The sequence below is a fragment of the Otolemur garnettii genome, unplaced genomic scaffold, assembly GCF_000181295.1.
Source record: "Otolemur garnettii isolate 467f Iridium unplaced genomic scaffold, OtoGar3 scaffold00006, whole genome shotgun sequence".
Lineage (NCBI taxonomy): Eukaryota > Metazoa > Chordata > Mammalia > Primates > Galagidae > Otolemur > Otolemur garnettii.
In genome coordinates this window covers 40,646,956-40,668,798 of record NW_003852401.1, presented here as the reverse complement: position 1 = coordinate 40,668,798, position 21,843 = coordinate 40,646,956, and positions in this window count along the sequence as shown.

Genomic DNA, 21,843 nt, shown 5'->3' with positions numbered 1-21,843 from the left:
CTATCCTATCCTATCCTATCCTATCCAATCCTATCCATCTTATTCTGTCCTATCCTATTCTAGCCTATCCTATCTTATCCTATCCTATCCTATCCCTCTCAATTCCATTCTAAAATACAACATTAGCTGTACTTCATGAAATTAATTGCATCCATAATTTGAGAAAAATATGATTTTGTAGGCAATGGAAATGGGTTTAAATTTTATTTTTATCTAACAGGAAACTACAGCAAGAATTATGCTGAATTAATAATGATTAATATATTATGCTGAATTAATAATGAATGATATGGGCAGCACCTGTGGCTTAGTTGGTAGGGTGCTGGCCCCATATACTGAGGGTGGCAGGTTCAAACCCAGCCCCGGCCACATTGCAACAAAAAAATAGCTGGGCATTGTGGTGGGCTCCTGTAGTCTCAGCTACTCAGGAGGCTGAGGCAAGAGAATCACCTAAGCCCAGGAATTGGAGGTTACCTTGAGCTGTGTGATGCCACGGCACTCTACTGAGGGTGATAAAAAAACAAACAAACAAACAATAATGAGTGATATGAAACCTCCATAGTGTTGTAAGTGAAATTAGCCCAACAGTTTGATTTGGGCTAGTCATTTCCAAAATGACTAGGCAGGATATAGATAGAAATGGGAACTCCATTTAGGACATAAAGGATACTCATAGTTTGTCTAATGAATATTGTCTAAAAAGACTAAAAGAAAATAAAGTCTCCAAGAAATTTAAAGTTAATTTCATCTTTCTTAGTTAACCTAAAATTTGCTGTCTTAAGATTCAGTGATTGTTTAAAATGTGCTATCAGATCTTTCATGTGAACCGTATTATATTTTAAGTTGTGTTTTTCTATTTTGTACTGAATTTAATATGCTGAACCTGTCAGTCAGCTATGATTGGGTTATAAGATGGCACCAATCACCATTTATTGATATTAGCATGAGTCTTTTATTCTTCCCCTGCTCCATTGTGCCCCATGCCAGAAAGATATAGGCTTTAACAAAGAGTATCGTCTTCTCTGAGAGCAGAGAAATAAATTTTTTGTCAGAAGCATAAAATCTCCAAATAAACTTTCATCATCCATTTGTGGGAGTGATTATTAGAACGTACTATATAATAAGATTAAGAAAATGTTTTGCTTCTCTAAAATCAGTGGTAAACAAACTGATTACCGCCATGGCATGATTGGGGTATATATATGATGTGGAAGGGAAGCCATTCAAATGAGAATTACCCCATAAAGGAAGCTTCATGTATATGTTCTCTCCAACAATATCTGATTTTGGATGGATCTTGGTTTAAAGGCAAAGTGAATGAACAAAAGAGGATTGGGTGGACCAGGTTAGAAGGTGGGATGAGAATTTAGGTCTAGACAAGGGGAGAACTAACTCTGAGAGGCCCAATTCTGGCCCTGGTCCTGCTGGGCCTTTCTCATGGGACAAGGAGTCGGTCGCCATGAGAATATAACCACTCAAAGTCTGTTCTCTTTCTTCACGAAGTGGGTTTCATATCAAAACTGCTTGCTAAATTTTCAGGAATTTGATAAGAAATCCTGTTAACATTTGTAACTTGAAATTTGCTATGGTAGGAATATTTATGACATGCAAATCAGTAAATGCTACCAATCTGAGCTCCATTCTCAAGAGTTGATTGTCAAACATTCGCCAGCATGCCACTAGTTATGACCCTAACTCTAAGTTAAACTTATTGTTTTTAAGCTTTGGATCATATAATGGTATAAATTACAACAAAGTAACACCTCATTGTTTTAAAATAATTTTTATTGTGATATTTTTCCAGTGGTATTGATTCAGCATTCTACATGTAGCAGTACATTGGTTTCCTCAGGCACTCTGTGTCTGTCTATGGGGTTACCTTTTTATTTTTAAAGCCTTTTTATTTTGAAGTAATTATAGACTCATGGGAGTTGCAAAAGTAATACACAGAGTCCTACCTGCCTTTCAGCTACTTTCACCCAATTGGCACCATCTTATGTAAGTGCAGTATCGTATTGAAATAAAGAGACTGACATTAATGCAATATTGTTAACTAGACTCTTATTTACTTCTCATCCATCTTTACATGTATTCATTTTCCTGAGTGTGTATGTGTGTGCTCTTGTGTAGTTTTATGTAATTTGATCCATGGTTTAGTGTTTAAATCCAATCCTTAGAGCCCCAGGGAAGCAGGACTTTGCTTAAAATTAGCTAATGACCTTGCACTCAGCTGAGCCAACAATTTCAAGTTAAAAAAATTTTTTTTTAAATGAAGAAACCCATATCTTTGTCTAAATTACCTGGATTTTCTGAATAGATAGTCTCAAAGTACCGAAAAGTAACTTCAGTCATCAGCTGAAGTCTGACTGGTTTTTTTTTTTTTTTTTTTTTTGAGACAGAGTCTCAAGCTGTCACCCTGCGTAGTGTGCTGTGGCATCATAGCTCACAGCAAACTCAAACTCTTGGGCTTAGGAGATTCTCTTGCCTCAGCCTCCCAAGTAGCTAGGACTACAGGTGCCCACCACAATGCCCAGATTTTTTTTTTTTTTTTGGTTGTAGTTATCATTGTTGTTTGGCAGGCCTGGGCTGGATTCAAACCTGCCAGCTCCTGTGTATGTGGCTAGAGCCCTAATCACTCACACTTCCACTAATACCTCTGTGTGGAAGAAGTACATATATATTCCTTCAAGAGAGATACAGACATTCCTGGAGGTGACTGGATATAAAAACAATCAAATAATCAATATGTGGTACTAAAAATAATATGAAATTAGCACCTAAGCACATAATAATTTAATTATTAGAGGTAAAAGTGATAACTATTTTTTATTAATATTTGATTTTCAGCAAAATGAAAAGTCTATTATCTGAATTCTAACAAAAAAATTAAATATTGTTAATAGGTTGCTGACTAAGTAATTTAATGGCAGTCATTTTACCTGAAGTTGCTATATTCTGAAAGTATGTCACGGAAATAGGATACTGTTGATATGGAATGTGTTATACGAGGTCTGACAATTAGGTTTGCAAACTTGCCAACATGAGCTCACATTGGCAGCACTATACAAACAACTCAGTAAGATTACATAACCTTAATATATCAGTGTCTCACAGTTGTGTTCATGTGGCTGTGTGGTGGTGTCTTGCTGAATGATGTTCCTAATTGTTGTTGCATATTTTGTGTGCCATCATAATTATGTCAGAGCTTGAATTAGAGCAAGAAACTAACATTAAATTCTTTGTCAAACTTAGCAAGAGTGGAAGTGAAATCAGGGACATGTTATTCTAAGTTTATGGGAATAATGCCATGAAGAAACAGAAGTGAACAATGGATTAAAAGTTTTTCTGAGGGGAGAGAATACACCACTGATGAAGGGAGGTTAGGGTGGCCAGTAATGAGCAGAACTGATGAACACATTGTAAAAATCCATTCAATTGTGCATCAAAATCATTGTCTGACTATGAGAAGCACAGCAGACCAAGTAAATATTGTAGAGAAACAGAAAAATCTGAATTGAAAATCTTGGCCAACACCTTACGGCTCTTGCATCATGACAATGCACCAGCTCACATAGGGCTGTCTGAGAGGGATTTTTTTAGCCAGTAAACAAACAACTGTATTGGAACACTCTCTCTATTCACCAGATATGTCTCCCAGTGACTTTTTTTCTTACTAAAAGATAAGGAAACATTGAAAGGAAGACATTTTGATGACATTCAGGACATCAAGGGTAGTACAATGACAGCTTTGATAGCTATTCCAGAAAAAGAGTTCCAAAATTGCTTTGGAGGGTGGACAAGGCACTGATGTCAGTGCACAGCTTCCCAAGGGGAGTACTTTGAAGGTGACCATAATGATATCTAGCAATGAGGTATGGAGCACATTTTCTAGGATGAGTTTGAGAACTGAATTGTCAGAACTCTGAATTTAATGACAAAGTATGCCATTCCCAATTATCTGCTAGCATATAAACTACAGCATATCTTATTTCCAATGTTATTACACTGCTACTTAGTCTGCTTTATTTCAGTCCTTTCTGGATATGAGGGGAATGATTATTTGAGGACAGCTCAAAGGAAGAATCTTTTAAATTAACTTACCTAGTTTTATATTGACCTCTTCTATGCAGGGAAGAAAGTGGTTTACAGATGATCCAGGAGAGAAGCCAGGTTTGTTTTAGTCTAGTACCTTGACTTAACCATATCATGTTCTCTCTCCTACTACAGAAGAGTAAGCTGAGCAGTGACCTGGTCAGGTCACTGCAATCGTGAGAAATTGCATCAGTTTTACAAATTCTTCTTAATTGAACATTTGCAGCACATATTCATTATTTAGTCATAATATATAATAATAAATACATGAAATTCAATTGCACCCGGAATTGACATCCAAACAAAGTGCAAAGTATTAACATATTTAATACAAATTATTTTGATGATATATTCTTCCTCATTACTCATGCCAATACTTTCTCCATTAAAAAGATAACTTTGACTTGATTGAAATGATAAACACTTCCGGAATACTTTCTGACTGATTTTAATCTTACATTATTCAAATGTGAGTATATTGATTAGACATTATTTCATTACTTTATCTCTTCCCAGGGTAGCTTCTGAAGTCTCGCATTTGTAGTAATTGGGATCATCTGATTAACTGCTTTTCTTTCCTTTTTTAAATATATAATGAGGAATCTAGTTTTCCAATTTCTCATTGTGCTTCCAAAATTATACAAATAAATTTCCCATGTACTTTATAGAAATTAAATACATATGGCCTTTTATATGTTTGTGGCCACCGATGTTAACAGTTTAAAACTGTGCAAATGAAATGAAGCAAAGCATTGGCCCTTCGAGAAGAGTTTTATATTTATTACACGTTGCTCCTACGTACACTTTCATAGCTGATCTCTTTTCAAAGTGTAAATTGTATTTCACATGAAAAAAATTACTGCTTAGCAAGTAGTGGAAACCAATCAAAGTACAGTTACAGGAAGCAGGATAGCAATAAATTAAAATGTCAAGCTTTTAAGTTGTTTTGTTAAAAGCCTCAGCATCACCCATGATTTTTGGAATTGACAGTGTCACTTTAGCACCCACTTTTAAAGATCATTTTGAAGCATGAGTTATTTGTCAGGTGTGATTTATTTGAGACAATAAACTTAGATTATTGAGTTGAACAAATAACTGTTTGGATGCCTGCCAAGCATTTAGAGCGAATGACTGAATGTAATGAGACTGGATCACTCGGAGGGATGAATAAACAAAAGCTGTAGGATGAAATTAACATTGTTCAAAAGATATATCTCCTCCGTCTCTCCTTAGTGAATATTGAGAAATAGGGGAGTGAAAAGCATCACGGGAAGCACAGGACTTGCATTCCAAAATAACAGCAGTAAATATACCTTCTATTTGCATAATGCATTCCAGCTCACATGTGTGTTATCTCATATTTCATTAGAGCCTCACTTCCAAGTAGTTATAATTGTAACATTGTAGAGGAGAGAAGAAAGAATCCAGCAGGGTAAGTGACTTGCTCAAGTTGCATAGAAAGAGGAAGGCAGGGCTAGAATCGGAATCGAGCTCTGTTTCCAATGAGACAAAAAGGATTAGAGGAAAAGTGCTATGTGCAATCACCTCCCTTCTGTGTGGATCTGGTCCTGCCAACTTCCTCACTTCCCTTGGATAAAGTGCTTAACATTTCTGATCTTCAGTTCCCTCACTTATACAGTCTGAAAAACAGTACTTACTTTTCCTGGACTGCTGGGGATATTCCCTGAGATTATCCAGGAAGATAGAATTTTAGAGTCATCAAGACCATTGGTATTGAAAACTAACCATCTGATTTCCAGTCCCAGCTCCAATACAGTGTAGATGTCACAGCCTGGGAAAATCTTATAATGCTTTTTGTATTATATTTTCATCATCTGCAAAATAATACCTGTTTCATAGTGTGTTAGAACAATTAGATGAGCTGACAGGTGGGGAATGCTGATCATAGTAGTTAGCGTACAGTGAAACTCTCATTATTGTTAATGTGAGGGTCACTTGGGAGTCAGGGATACCCCTGGCCTCTAGATCAAGGAAATATGGCTCTAGTTTCCCAGTTCTCTGGCTTTTGAATTTCAAAGTCCTCATTCCTTTTTTGAGATTCTAGTTTCTGAGGTTCCTCACCCTCTGAAGATTCCCTCAGTATCCTTCAGCTCTTTTTGCTTTCATAGCCCCTGCTCTGTACCAGGGACCTGGAATGGCACTCCACTATAATGTTTCCCCCTGAGTTTCTCAAGATGTCCAATCACACAGATCATATCCCTTGTCAGAGGCAGGAGGGGAAGAGAAGAATCGTACTGCACAACACAAGGCTGGTTTCCTGATCCTTTCCCCCCTTCTCTTCTTCTTGTGCTGGTCCTTGCCACATCACGCCTCAGATGTCAAGTTCTTCTCCGCCTTTTTCACAGAGCAGTTATGCTTAGCCCAGGTTGATCCTCAGGGATGCTTTTCCCAACCCACCAATGTCCAGGAGTGGAAACAACCTTCCCTTTACCAAGACCCACCCTCCTTGTGGCTGCCCTGAAAAATGAGCAGACTGCTATTTCACCAACTAGCATGAGGAAATCCACAGATATTGTTTTTACATGTGATAAAGAAATGTTGCATTTGTGGAGGATAAAACATTTACTTTGGGAGTGGCTAAGATGGAGGATAGAAAATAGATCACCAAATAGCAGAACTGGAAGAAAACAAGATGGGGAAAGATCCCCAAATCCTTTCCCTGCGGATGGGCAGTGGTTTCTGATGTTTTTGTGTGTCTGCCTTCACGGTATTCCACCTGTGCACTCACACAGGGCTTGGCACTTAGAAGAAGGGCCCATGCATGGTTTAATATTCTGTTGTCCTTTCCTGAAAACATTAATAACTTTCACGAAGGGACCCCTTATTCCCATATTGCACCATCCTGCAAATTCCATAGCCGGTCCTGAGTGTAGATGTACTGACCACACTTGGGCTTCACGTTTGTTGAGTAGCATTCATGATATTTAAAACTTAGAAATCTGTTTTATGGTATATGAGTGGATTGATTGTAGGAGGAAACCACGTTTATCCACTGGCGCTTAGCCCTTCCTTGTTATTAGGAAAGAGTCTCTTCATAATTATTATTTCTTTTAACTAGTTTTTTAGAGAGATTTGGCTGGGAACTTTATTTCTTCTTTTCTGACTGCCTGGTTGGTTTTATAAGATAGTAAACTTGTAGGCATTACAATTTTGGCTGCCAGTAAGAAGCCAAAGGGGTGTTTGTTTGCTGTGTGTGGTGCAGAAGAGTAGGATTTAAGACATAATGGCCTATAGAAGAGGACAAAATATGGGCTACAGTTTTTAGTCAGCAGATGGGAAACCGAGGTTTATTGTTTCTGAAGCTGGTGAAGGCAACTTCCGAGAAGGCTTAGACAGAATAAACATTTCCCCCTGAATGGCAGAGTTTTTAACATCCAGATTTCCACTTAGTATTTGGCTTTTAATTATTTAGATATTGTTGGATCTGATTTAAGACTTTAAGATTCTCCTGATGTGTTACAATTCAGGGGCCAGAAACTGACTCCCAGGCACTCAATGACACGACTTTAGAAGCTCTAAAATAACTAAAAGAAATGGGCATAGAAAGAATGGGAGAACTTCCAGACTGGCCATCTATGTCAAGACATTCTGTGTTCCTGAGCCACTAGTCCCAAACTTGTTTTCTTCTAACCCCAATCTGTGTTTCTGTGTTCAGAAAACAGCATTCAGTCAAGTGTAAAATAACTTATACACCCATGAACTTATTAAACATTTACCTAATCAGGAAAGATGATAAGAAATAGTAGTTTTAACTTATCATGCTTTTTTTTAATAGTGGAAACTCTTTCTTTAAATGCATGCTTTTATGGTGGTCCAGTGTAATAATAAACAAGGAGGAACCTCAGCCTTTTAAGACCCCAGTAGAAAACTACTGCTATCAATAGGCATTCTTAGTTCATTTTTCAAGCTAAGAAACATTCCAAAGAAAGTAAGTGAAGAAAACTAGTATTGTTTATTCATATTTAAATGATAAAGCACAAAAGAAACCAGACAAAGACAATGAAAGTATATGTGCCCTGTACAATGGCAAATGGAGAGAGCTTGGATTATGTAACTCAGAGGTCACCAAGAAAACAGCGGCCCTCTTCCCTATTCAGGTTCTAAACAATTTAACAAATAAAAAGGTAAAGATGAAGGCCAGACATGGTGGCTCACACCTGTAATCCTAGCACTCTGGGAGGCTGAGCCTGGAGGATCTCTTGAGCTCAGGAGTTCAAGACCAGTCTGAAGAAGATTGAGACCTTATCTGTATTAAAAATAGAAAAAAAAATAGTGAGCTCTATGGTGGGTGCCTATAATTCCAGCTAATTGGGAAGCTAAGACAGAAGAATCTCTTGGACCCAGGAATTTGAGGTTGCTGTGAGCTAGGCTGATACCAAGGGCACTCTAGCCTGGGCACCAAAGTGAAACTCTGTGGAAGGAAAAGAAAGAAGGAAGTAAGGAAGGAAAGACGGAAGGACGGAAGGAAGGACAGAAAGACGAAGATACATTTTCATTACCAGTAATGGCCATGTAAGCTTGTTGAATAAACCCAGGTTGTTGCTGTGGGTGGTGCAGGAGAGTAGGATTTAAGACGTAATGGCCAGGAGCCAAGTACAAAATATGGGCTATAGTTTTTAGTCAGCAGATGGGCAACAAAAGTTTCATGTTTCTGAAGCTAATATAGGCAACTTCTGAGAAGGCTCAGAGTTGGACAACTGGCTGCAAGTCCCCTCTCATCGTATGTCTTGGCTCTTGGCCTAGAGGCTCACTACCGAGAGGAAGAAAGAGCATTGCTGAGGATACTAACAGTTATTTCCAAATCTACCCTAAAGCACAGTTACCCTCAACTTCCCCCAGAGGACAGAATGAGAAAGGGGGCAGAGGGTGGCAAGGAGGTCTATTAAGAGACTTCCCTTACTGTGAAGGAAGCAGAGCATGGAGAAGATACAGTCACTCCCAGTGCACATATTTAACAGGAGAATACTGGGAAATAAAAGACACCATGCATTAATGGACACTCTATGCCCCACTGCTAGAGATAATGTTTATTATGGAAACACTTTGTGGTCATGGTAGAAATGAATTAATGCAAGAATTGGAAATAATTACTTACAATTTGGAGCTTGTTATTGTATACTTTGGTTTGGACTAATTACACATTTCTGAAATTTTTGAGTTTAACAGCCCACCTTTTAGGAAAAAAAAGATTATACAACATGAGACATTTCTTAAGAACTCTGCAAGTAACAGACTCCCACACTGCAAAAAGTCCTGCCCCTACATCCATATGCAAGAAGGAAGTAAATTTGTTAGTTATGAACATTATTGAGTATTGTCCAAATGACAAATCCATTTATAGCCTGGGTAGAGAATGTAATACAAACAATGAAGATAATCTTGACTTTTTTTTTTTTAAGAAAATAATTACTTATATAAAAAGGAGCAGCTTCTTGGAAACATCTGAACTTGAAATTTTTAAATTATTAATTGAAATACCATTGGCATTAACATCACATTCTAGAGATTTTATGCGCAGCATTGAATGAGTGCATGAGACACTCATGCATAACACTGACAAGATTATGTTTCTCAAGGGTAACTCAGAGATCCCTCTTCTTCCCCCATCTTGACCTATGAGAGTCTCTATAAAGAGCTGGGGGTGGTGGTCTATCCACATATCTCATCATCAGCAACTAAGGCAGAATTTATACATTTTGGAATCTTACTATTCTTTATGAGCTCAGAGTTAGTAGAGTGTTGGCACTTAAATGGGGAAAAATTTATATGATCTGAAGAGAAGCCAGAGTATATAATGTTGGCTCTTAAGAGAGATAATCACCACTTATTTTTTTATGCCATCTTAATCTTGTCTTTAGTTGCTAAGTTCTTATGTTTTGCCATCTTGATGCTGGCTGACCCTGGAGGGACTGCCCCTTCTAAATTTAGCTAATTCCTAGAGATGGTAAGCAATTCCCCAGTGAGTGCATCTGTCAGATGCAAATCAAGCAATCCAGAGTCCATACCCCACCACTTGTGTCACTGGGTTCTCACTCTCTGAAGTTGGAAGGCAAAGCAACTCCATCTTGGATGCTAATTGGCTATACTGACTTCTGATTAACCCTCATTCTAGGGCTCTAAGATTTCTACTTTATCTGCTATTACAGTAAATCCTGCCCTTAGGCAGATTCATAAAAATTCAATTGTCTTGCACATTTTTTCCCTATGTATATAAGCCCAGGGTCTGGAGGGTAATGGTGCAGGGATCCACCAACTTGTCCTGGCATACCACTGCCAGAGACCTGCAGTCTGTCCCTATTCAATTTCTTTCTGAGAAACTGGATTTATAAATCCTTTTCTTCAGCTTCTCAGCTTCTTCAGACTTTGGGAGTAGATTTGCATAGACCTGCCCATGTTGGAACAAGGCCACTTGCCCTAATCTTCCCCGGGGCCAGGTACCAGACACCTAGGAACAGTTCTGATGCCCCCAGCGCCTGCTGAAATTATTTACACTGGTGGATCCTAAACCTCTTTACCTTGCCGTGCCTGTTCCTTCCCATGGAAACCAGCATCAATATCCTTGCTATAGTCTCCCCTTGCTCCTTCTGTCTCCTGGCTGACAGTGACGCTTTTCCATGTAACCCTGTATGGAATTCAGTGTCTTCTGTTTCTTGGGATCTGTGAATATTAAAAAAAAAAACAAAAAACTTCTTCCTTCTTGACAGTCATTTCTATGTCTCTGTGTTTTACCATAACTGATTTTTAAAAATCCAGTTTATCCTTAAAATAAATGCCTTTTTGTAGTGAATGACTTGCTTTCATATATATTCATGTCAAAATTCAGGATTCTATAAAATTGGTATTATTATGCTCATTTGACAGACCAAACTGAGGCTTAGTATAGCACAGCCCTTTTGGACCAAGCTCCACTGTACCGCATAGAAAATACACAGGCTTGGGGAGAAGTAGATACAATATAGTGCACATCTTTTTATTGATTAATCTGTAAAGTGAGGTCAAGAATACCTATCTGGGAGGTGTTATGAAGATTAAAAATAATGCTATCGAGGTCTATGTTTTCTTTTATTCCTGCTTCTATCCCGTTGGTCAAAGTCTGTTCCATCCTGCCCATTTTTTTTCTTCTATCCATTTTGCAAATGGCAATTTTATTATATCAGTCTCTTGTTTAAGAGCTTACAGACCTGAGACTTCAGCATCTGGTTAAGATGGAGTGGTTTTCTGTAGATAAACTGTTAACTGAAACTGCAGAGGGGTTCCAGCTTGGGTCTGGTTGTTCACCACCACACAGAAAGCCAACTAGTGAGGCAACCAGAATTGCCAGGAAAGAAAAAGAATTTTTAATATGGATAATGTCTGCTGGAAGATTGAGGGAGGCGCCTCAAATCTATCTCCCCAACTGAGGAAGAGTAGGGAGTTTCATAAAGGGTTAGGAATGTGATCAACTGAAAAGTCCAAAGACTCACCTGAGACTCAAGGCAAGTTCCAGAGCCTTGTAAGATCAAAAACAAGTTATTTCCTTCCAAGGCACAATCGTGAGTGGTACAGGCATTGGAGTAAACATTCCCATTCCAAAAGGGAGAAATCAGCCAAAAGAAAAGGACTCTGTGCTCCACATCCTGGGCATACTGGTATAAATGACCAACTGCTGCGGAGCCTTGGGCAGCCCTGCTTCCTGGCTTTCCTGGGTGCAGTTCATGTGCCCACTGTCACAGATTGGAGTCTGGTGGATGTGGTTTTTCCAGGTTTAGGATACATGCTGCCAGAGGCTCCATTCTGTGGTCTAGAGGATGGTGGTCCCTTTCCTGCAGTTCCAGTAGGCAGTTACCCAGTGGGGGTTCCAAACTCACATTTCCCCTTGGCATTGCTCTAGTAGAGTCTCTCTGTGGGGGCTTCAGCCCTGCAGCAAGCTTTTGCTTGGGCCCCAGGCCTTCTCTTCTGCAGACTTATCACCACAAGGTCATGGCTTATGTCCTCTGGGGCTGAGGCCTAGCTATACCTTGAGTCATTTGAGCTATGTCTGGAGGTGAAGCAGTGGAGGTGCAGAGAGAGTGGCCTTCTAAGAAGGGACAAGGCAGTGATGCCCCAGACCTGGCACACACCCCCACACCCCCCCAACCATTCAGTCCTTCTGAGCCTCTGGGCCTACAGTGGGAGGGGCAACCTAGAAGACCTCAGAAATGCCTTTGGTGATTTTCTCCTTATCTTGAACATCATCTGCTTCCTTCTGGTCATGCTAAGCTGTCAGGTCAGTGGTTGCTCTGCAGCCTGCTTGAATTCCTCTGTTGAAAAGCTCTTCACTGCATGGGCAGTCTGCAAATTTTCAAAATTTTTATGCTCTGATTCCCTCTGGTTTATAAATTCCACCTTTAAGTTATTTTTCTTTTGTATCTGATCGTAGTCTGTTAGAAGCAGCCATACCACTTCTTGAATGCTTTGCTGCTTAGAAATTTCTTCCACCCGACACGGTAGATCATCACTTTTAAGTTCAGCCTTATACAGACACCCAGGATGTGGACACCATGTGGCCAAGTTCTTTGCTAAGGCATAACAAGGGTGACCTTTGCTCCAGTTCCCAGTAAATCCCTCATTTCCATCTGAGACCTCATCAGCCTCTCTTTACCTGTCCACATATTTCTATTAGTATTTTGTTACGACTACTTAACAGGTTTCTAAGGAGTTCCAGATGTTCTCCCATCTTCCTGTCTTCTGAGTCCTCCAAACTCTTTCCAACCTCTGCCCATTACCTAGTTCCAAAGCCACCTCCATATTCTTAGATATGTTTATAACAACACCCCATTCCTCTGTACCAATTTTCTGTGTTAGTCTGCTGCTATGAAGGAATCTCTGAAGCTGGGCAATTGATAAAGAAACAAGGTTTATTAGGCTCAAGATTCTGCAGATTGGAAAAGAAGCACGGTGCCATCTGCTTCTGGTGAAGACTTTGGGGGAACTTCCAGTCAAGGTGGAAGGTGAAGGGGGAGCAGGTGTGTCACACAGTGAGAGAAAGGGTGAAAGCAAGGAGGGGGCCAGGCTCCTTTGAACAATCAGCCATCCTGTGAACTAATATAGCTCCACAAAGAGAGAAAGCAGACTCACTCGTTATTGCAGGGAGAGCACCAAATTGTTGTCTATGGAAAGAAGCCATATTCTTTAAAATAACTTAAGGAGGTTTATTTTGAGTCAAATTTGAGGACCATGACCCAGAGCTATACCCCCAAAGCCTTGAACAATTGGACTCCAGATAGTGGGGTTACAATTGGGTTTTATACATTTTGGAGAGACAGGGATTACAAGTGAGGTTATAAATCAATATGTAGAAAACATACTTTGGTTCGGCCCCAAAAGGTGGGACGTCTGGAAGCAGGAGCTTACAGGTTAAAAGGTGGGTTTAAAGATTCTTTAGCTGACAATTGGTTGAAAGAGTTAGCCTCTGTCTAAAAGACCAGGGGTCAGTGAAAAGGAATACTTAAGATAAAGGTCTTAAGACCTTGTTAGAGACAAAGTACCAGAGCCTTGTAAGATGAAAAACAATTATTTAGTTCCAAGGCACAATGGTGGGTGGTACAGGCATTGGAGTAAACATTCCTATTTTAAAAGGGAGAAATCAGCCAAAAGAATAGGACTCCATACTCCACACCAGGTACTCCATGTTCCACATCCTAGGCAACAGACCCAAGTGGTTTGTTGTGTGTGTTGAGGACCTACGGGTAGGTCTTGCCTACTCTGTTAGTGAGTCACAGAGAACATTTCTAAGAAGGGGAAGGGGCATGATGAGGCATGTCTGATGTCCTTTCTCAGTTTTAGGGATTTTCTTGGCCAAGAGGGAGTCTAGTCAGTCACTGAGGCAGGGAGGTATAAGATTTTATCTTTGTTTCCCCTGTTCATGAAGATTATGCTCCAAACTGAATTTAAAGTCACCAATGAGCTGCTGAAGAAAGCAAGATTAAAAAAAAAAAAAAAAAGGTTAAAGATTCCAGAGAGGATGCAGCTGTGGACAGGTCCGCAAATAATCTATAACCAGTGTTCCCAGGATTTGCTGGTTCTGGGCACGGGCAAGGGGCTTGTGACAGGGCAGCCACCCCTGCCCATAGAGGTGGAAGGGTAAAATTCAGAGTGAAGGAAATATCCTGAAAAACTAGTAAAAATGTTTTTTGTCTCTTTCAATTTCAAACTCTTTTTGGAAACTGAGACTTGCATCCCTGCCTCCAAAGGTGATCAGGAGGCGCAGAGAAGTGTGTTTTGTTCTTTTGCACTAAGGAATGTTGGCCCAGGGCTGGCACCGGGCTGACTGGCTGAGGTGGGAGGTGCTGAGGTGGTGAGATTGCAAGCTGGGGGTTGGCCTCCCAGGTTGGCTGAGGAGAGCCAACTGTTTTGTCTTTGGAAGACATGGGACAATAATAATCATTAACTGTAGATGCACGACAGTAGGCCTGCCCTTTGAAAAGCTCTATGTTACTACTATGTCCAGGAAAGATGAATATTTTGAACAGAATAGTCTGCCATTTCCCCTCTTTTGCCAGAAAAGAAATACATTTTTCTTCCCTTCTTTTCAAAAACCACTTGTTCTTGTTTTTCTGATGTGACCTTGAGAACAAGTGCTGAGATTTCCATAAAGGGTTGAGAACAGATAAGCTTTGCCCAGGAAGAGGGCCCTTCTGGAGGACAGAGACATCATACTGTTTGTCAATCTAAAACGGCTAAAGAGACAAACCAGAGTCTTGAAGATTTTCAAACACATGCCAGTCATATCAATTTTGTTCCCAAATTCTAAAATTACACCATGTAGAAGACTACAAATCCAATCTGGATTTTGGTTCTGTAGAACACAGAAGTTAGATTTCAAGACCTGGCAGAGTTTGGGGGTCCTAGTTAACAAATTACATTCTCAGCTGAAAGCCCTGGGGCACTAAATCTTATGTACAATAGCAAGCCAGAAATAGATTGAGCATTATCTAAAAGCAAGCCAGCCTTAATTTAGCTCAATCCTCAGCTGATAGAAATTAAGAGGATTTGCTCTCACTTTCTTTGGCAAAGAAAAGAATGAGTTCTGATGAAGATAATGTCATCCAGAGCTTTTGCAATTGTCAGAAACAATGTCTAGTATTTATTCAAAAGCTACCAGCCTTGAGATGGGATGGGATGATATAAGAATGCATCAATACTATACAGACAAACAAAAGGACAATGTGAACAATCTCACAGGTGTGCTAGATATTAGAATTATCAGGCAATGACTTTAGAATAACAACTTACTAAGTTCAAGAAAATAGAGTAGAAATTGAACAATTTATTAGAGAATTGGAATCCTTTCAAAATAATGAAATGGAAGTTATTGACTTGAAAAAATACAATATCCACAATTAAGAACTCAATAAATGGATTTAACAGCAGATTAAACACACCAGAAACTGAAGTAGTGAAATAAAAGATAGGTCAAGAGAGAAGATTTTTTTTCTTTAAAGCACAGAGAAAAAAACAGAAGGAATTGCTGAAATTCTTGGTGGTTCATATCAACAAACTCATTAATTTGGATTGGGCAATTAAGGAAATGTATGAATTCTAAGCTGGTCAAATGGGTTAACGTATACCTCTCAATGTCTGGGGAATAGATAAGGAAGAATATTTGAAGACAATTCATAGTTTTAAAAACATGGAGGAAATGTCTTATTTGGAAAACAAATTGTTTTCAATACCTCAAAAGTTTTTGTTTTATACATTTTTATTTATTAATTAAAATGGATCCTTGAACACTGGTGGTTATTAAATACATTCCTGCATGTTTTTTAGAGTAACAAAGCTCGTATAATATAAAGAAAATTACTCAAGCTTCACAATCAGAGACACAGTAGCTTCAACCATCGGGTGACACAGGGCAACTTACTTAACTAATCTTGGTTCTAGTTTTCTCATATAAAAATTGGGATAGAGAATATCTCCTAAAGCATTTGTGAGAAGAAAATGAGTTCATTGTGTGAACTTTTCTTGGCTCATAGTTGGAATGGAATAAATAATTGAATTAATTCATGTATTATTTAATGAGTAAATTAAATTAAATTTTAACTTCCTTAATCCATACTTTTAACTTCATCTTACTTGGAATTAGGATGGTTTTATGAACTTGGGTTGCATTGATGTCACTAGTTTGTACTGTCATCTAAATGATAGGTTGGCAAACTTTTTCTATAAAAGGCCAAGTAGTAAATAATTTAGGCTGTTGAGGTTTCATATGATCCCTTCACATATTCTTCTGTTTTTTTTAAATTATATTTTACACTCTTAGGTCTTAGGCTGTACATAAGGAGGCAGTGCCAAATTTAACCTGTGACCAAAATTTGTTAGCCCCGGATTTAACTCTTTTGCATTTAATATATTTTATTTCTGCATTTAAAATACAAATCACCAATCTGCCTCAAAGCTTTAGAATGATTTTTAAAAGTCTGTATTTCCTGGATAAAGTTTAGATTATTATCAATTAATATAGTAGAGAAAATAAACTTTGCTTCAGGGATATTTCAGCAATTTTCAGAAACACTGAATGGAATAACAGAAGATCGTAATTTTTCCTTCTGTCTTCCAAACAAAGACTTTTTATAAGCGTAGGCACATCTTTGGAAACAAGGAAGTTTGTATTTTGTTTGATTAGAAAATGTGAATTCTTCAAAGGTGCTTCTGTTAGTCTCATAGGTATACACATTGATTAAGATTTCTTATTAACATACAATCATCTCCAAATGTTTCCACTTAATTGCTTTTTATTTCAGTTAAGTACCAATGTTCTTTATTCTCACAAGTAGTTTAATTAGCATGGAAGGTCACTGAGAGGTGTGAAGGCACAAACTTGCCCAGAGGAAGTAGTTGATGCCTCGCTGGCTTCTAATTATAGATATCCTAGAATTGCAGAGTCAAAGAGAGTTTAGAGAGGAGGAACAATAATGAAAGAGTTAGAAGTGAACAAGAGGCACCCTGTACATCAGAAGAACAAATGCTCAGCTCCTATTCTTAAGGCCCCAGTAGTATATGGTAATAAGACATAAAGTACCATTGTTTCTACATTGTTTAATAGTATTTCTTATACACTTGCTATGTACACTGTGGTGGATGGTTGTAGGGAAAGTGAAAGTGTTCAGTAAAATATGGAGTAAGGTATGTAACAATGAAATATCACAATGGTATGTGAAAGATGAGAGTATATTATTGCCTGGTATTTTAAAAATAAAATTTTCATTACTAATATCAATCAAATGTTCTGGATTTCACTAAATTGTGGCTAAGTCACACTAGAACCCGGCTATGTGGTCGCATAATCCATAATATTAACCATATGTAGACATTCGTGGAAGCAATTGTATTTTATATTAGTGCTGAAGGAGCTCAGGAAATTTCACCCTAAAATATGACTCCTTGGTATTTTGAATTAAGGCCCTTAGAGACTAACAGGCCCCTGGCAAAATAAAATGGACATCCCTTCCTTTCCCTGTTAGCTCTGTATATTACAGGGAAAAAGATCAAGAATAGCAACCAGACTTGGCCCAAATTATTTGGAACATAATGCCTGTTGCTCAGGTTAATTTACAGGTCATCTGCTTCCCCCATCTATTCTTCCTCCCTAGCAACTGTTTATTGCCCCTAAACAGTATTTCCTATATTCCTTATTTCCTCTCCTTTCCAAAAAGACAGCTATATAAACTTCAGAACTCTTAGTTCTTGGTATAGAGGTAAGTTAGTAGTATGTTGTTAGATCTTAGTTAAAAACAAACAAACAACAACAAAAAACCCCTAATATATATATGTGTGTGTGTAAAACAAATTAAAAACACTTTCTGAACTTCACTGGAATATTAAGCAATCCCTATGTGATTCTCCCCATGCACATGATAAATAAACCTTTCCCTTATTAATCTGCCTTCATTGTGAGTTAATCTTTCAGCCAACTTTCGGGGAAGGAGCAAGTTTCCCTGCATCCCTACAATGCCTTTGGAGATAACTCTTCTGTGAGGAAACTATGACTTAGACTAGCATGGATCACAAAGCTGGCAATGTGGTAATAGCATACATTTTTAAAAATTAATTAATTTAATGACATAATGAAGGCCATTAGGCAGAGACAGTGCCAGCCCCAGCCCCTGGGTTCATCCCTAACCAAACTGAAGCCCATTGAAACTTAAGCTGCATTGATCAGGAACCACCAACTAACCCCTAACCAGAAACTTTCCATTTTAGCCAATCAAATATATTTTCTTTGTCTTGTTTCCATGAACACCTTATAGAAATTTCTCTCATCCCAGTGAAACATTCAATCACTCGCAGACTGATACTACCCAGTTCGTGAATCAATCCTTGGCTGCTCAATTAAGCTCTTCAGAATTTTGATGTGCCCAACTTATCTTTTAACACATTTAACAGTTGTAGCACACTTTTTATGGGCCAGGCGCTCTCATAAGAGCTTAATAAGCATCATCCAATTTAATGCCATACCAATTTTAAGAGGTAAGTGTTAGTATTTTCTCCACTTTCCAGATAAGGAAGCTCAAACAAAGAAAAGGTAATTGTCTAAAACATATGCTTGGAAGTAGGAGACTGGGAATTAAAAGTCCATGAGAGTCAGAACATTTCAGTAGATTTACACCTCAATGTTAGGATATATAGGTATGTACCAGGGTGTTCAATTTATTTCTCTACAGCATGAGTGAATACACAGAGTTCAATGTTCATTTAACAGGGAGAATGGTTTTAATGAGAAAAGTTTAGCGGTATGTGGGCTCCTTACTTTAACTTCCCTGGGCCTCCGTTCCCTCATCTGTCAAATGACATTTGAGTAAGACTCAGTTTCAGTATTTTCCTTCTTTCTTTCAAAGCATTTATTAAAGTATAAAATCATGACTCTCATAAAACATAAAATAGGTGTCACAGATTTTATTTAACTCACTAATTTACTAGAGAATCAGTAAGATGTTACAAGTGATTCAAAGAATTGAATCAGGAGTGCAGAGTGAATTTTTCTTTTGGGAGAGAGGCTGATCATTATGAAAGTTTTGAGATAAACAAAAATCAGAAAATGTAAAATCTGTGCAGAGGGACACACATGAAGCCCTATCAGCAACACTGATAAGCTGGGCAAGTTGAAGCTTGTTCAGGTGGATGAGAAAGGAGGCTGTTGGCTGTGTTTCTTGGAAGTTAAACAGTGGACCATGACATAGTCTGTCTGAAAACTTTCAGAGTGACCTACACCGAACTGTAATCTTTTAAAAATAGTCCAGAAAAGTACAAAGGAGATAGTAAAATTCCTTTGACCTCTCATCACCTGGAGGTAATAATTACCTTTTTGACAAACATTCTTTCCTTTACCTTTCATGTACCCAGTTTTCAATCTATAATTTTACCTAAATGGGTTCATATATACATGCAGATATGTAACCAACATTTTTCCCTCAATAGTATGTTGTAGACATTTTCTATATGAAGGAGCATAGATATACTTTATCCCTTTGGGTGCCTGAAAATACACTGTGTTGTAAGTTTTTACCACTAAGTTTTGGGCCCAATCCTGATGTACGGAGCCTAAATTCCTGCCAGGATAAACAATGCTGCCATATGCTTCTGGGATGATCTCAAGGTGAGTTTCAAGTATTATCATCCTATCAATAGAGAAGCTCTTTCAAACTTTAAAACACCTTTTAGGAGCTGTTCTTTTCAGAGTTGTAACATTTTACACTCCTATTACCAGTGTGATTGTCCTTTTTACAGAATCTCCCTCAACTTGGGATCTTATACTTACCCATTTAACATTCTACAGTGTTCTGGGGGAAGGTGAAAAGGTGTTTAAATTTGCATTTCTTTGCTTACTTGGGTGTTCGAATATCTTTTAGATGTACTTCTGTCATTTGTACATTTTCTTTTATGATATTTCTTGGCTATTCAAATCCTCTGTCCAGATTTCCACTGAAATGATCATCTTCTTTTGAATTTTCCTTTTATTCTGTTTTTATAAAATCCTTAACCTTTATCATGTATATTTTTAAAAAACTTTTCTCATTTTTATGCATGTGATTTAACTTTTACATACTAAAATGTATTATGTATTTATATGGCTTGGGGTTGGATGTTTTATAGGGTTGGATTTATAGGGTTTTGGTTTAGATGTTTTAAATTTTCACAAGTTTATTAATGTTTTCCTTTACTGTATTTAGCTGTTTGGTGAGAGAAAGATTTTTTTCTAGATTAAAAATATTATCTCATTTACTCTTGTAATAACTAAGGTACTTTATTATTATTATTATTATTGGCCAGGGCTGGGTTTGAACCTGCCACCTCCAGCATATGGGGCTGGCACCCTACCTGTTTGAGCCACAGGTGCCGCCCCTACTTTATTATTTTTTAACATTCAGATTGATGTAGCTAGTTCTTATTTGGGTATACAGAATGATGTGAAAATTCAAAGTCTTAAGGCTAGCCAGTCAGTTTGTTTACCTCCATAGAATAGTGAAAAAATAAAGACAGGTACACATTCAGGTATTATTTGGCCTTAAACTGAGAGATGATTTCATCTTGAGTAGACTATGTCAGAGGAAATTGGGGACCAATGTCATTACTGAGATGATGAGCATAATTTTTTACCTGGTGATGGAGACCCTATAGTACGTAATATTTATTATTAGGTATGTATGATTGTAAGTAGAGACATAGCTTAAAAGAAGAGATCATATTTAGATGTCATAAAATGATAATGAGAATAAACTCTACAGTGTGTTTTCTGTGGATTACAAGAACTCTATCAGCAGCATAGAGAAGTACGTTACCTTAGACAGAATGATTCAGATATAGGAGGGTACAGTGTAAGTTAAGCATGCACTAAGGCATATGTTCCAGCTTCATTCAAAAAAAATAGCAAGTAGGAGGCCAATAAGATAGGATTGGCCTTATGGGTAGGACTCTGAGGAATTAAAATAATAACAGACAATAAGTTAATAGAATGCCTCAGGCAATTACAATTAAGGGGAAAACAGGGTGGAGACAGGCTTCATTGAGGATGGGACCAAGGGAGTATAAAATTATAAAGGCACATTGTGTTGGCGGACCCAGCTGCTGGATGGCTCTATCAGGGGCAGGTCTTCTGAGAGAGAACAGAGAAAGCACTTCTATCTCAATCTCTAAGACTCTGTCTGGTTAGCATAGGGACTTAGAAACAAGCTCTTTATTGCACACTAAATTCTCATTTATTCTCTTTTATTGATCTGTCTACCTATTCCTACACTGTTTCTTATTGCAATTTTTTTTTTATTGAATGGTAACTTAGTACATTAATGCACTTCTGGGGTACAGTGCGGGGTTTTCACACACAATCCAAAATACTTCCATCAAACTGGTTAACATGGCCTTCGTGTCATTTTCTTAGTTATTATTTTAAAACGTTTACATTCTGCTCTTAGAAAGATTCACTTGTACCCTTGTAAGATAAACCTCAGAAGTGATCCCTCCAATCCCCCTCCCTCCACCCATTTCTCCCTCCCCTCTCTCTACCCGCCTTCCTGTATTCTTAGGCTGTTATTAGGTTATAGCTTACATATAAAAGGTATAAATTAGTTTCATAATGGGGTGTGTACATTGGATACATTTTCTTCCATTCTTGTGACACTTTGCTCAGAAGAACATTTTCCAGCTCCATCCATGTGAACATGAAGGATGTAAAGTCTCCATCCTTCTTAATGGCTGCATAGTATTCCATGGTGTACA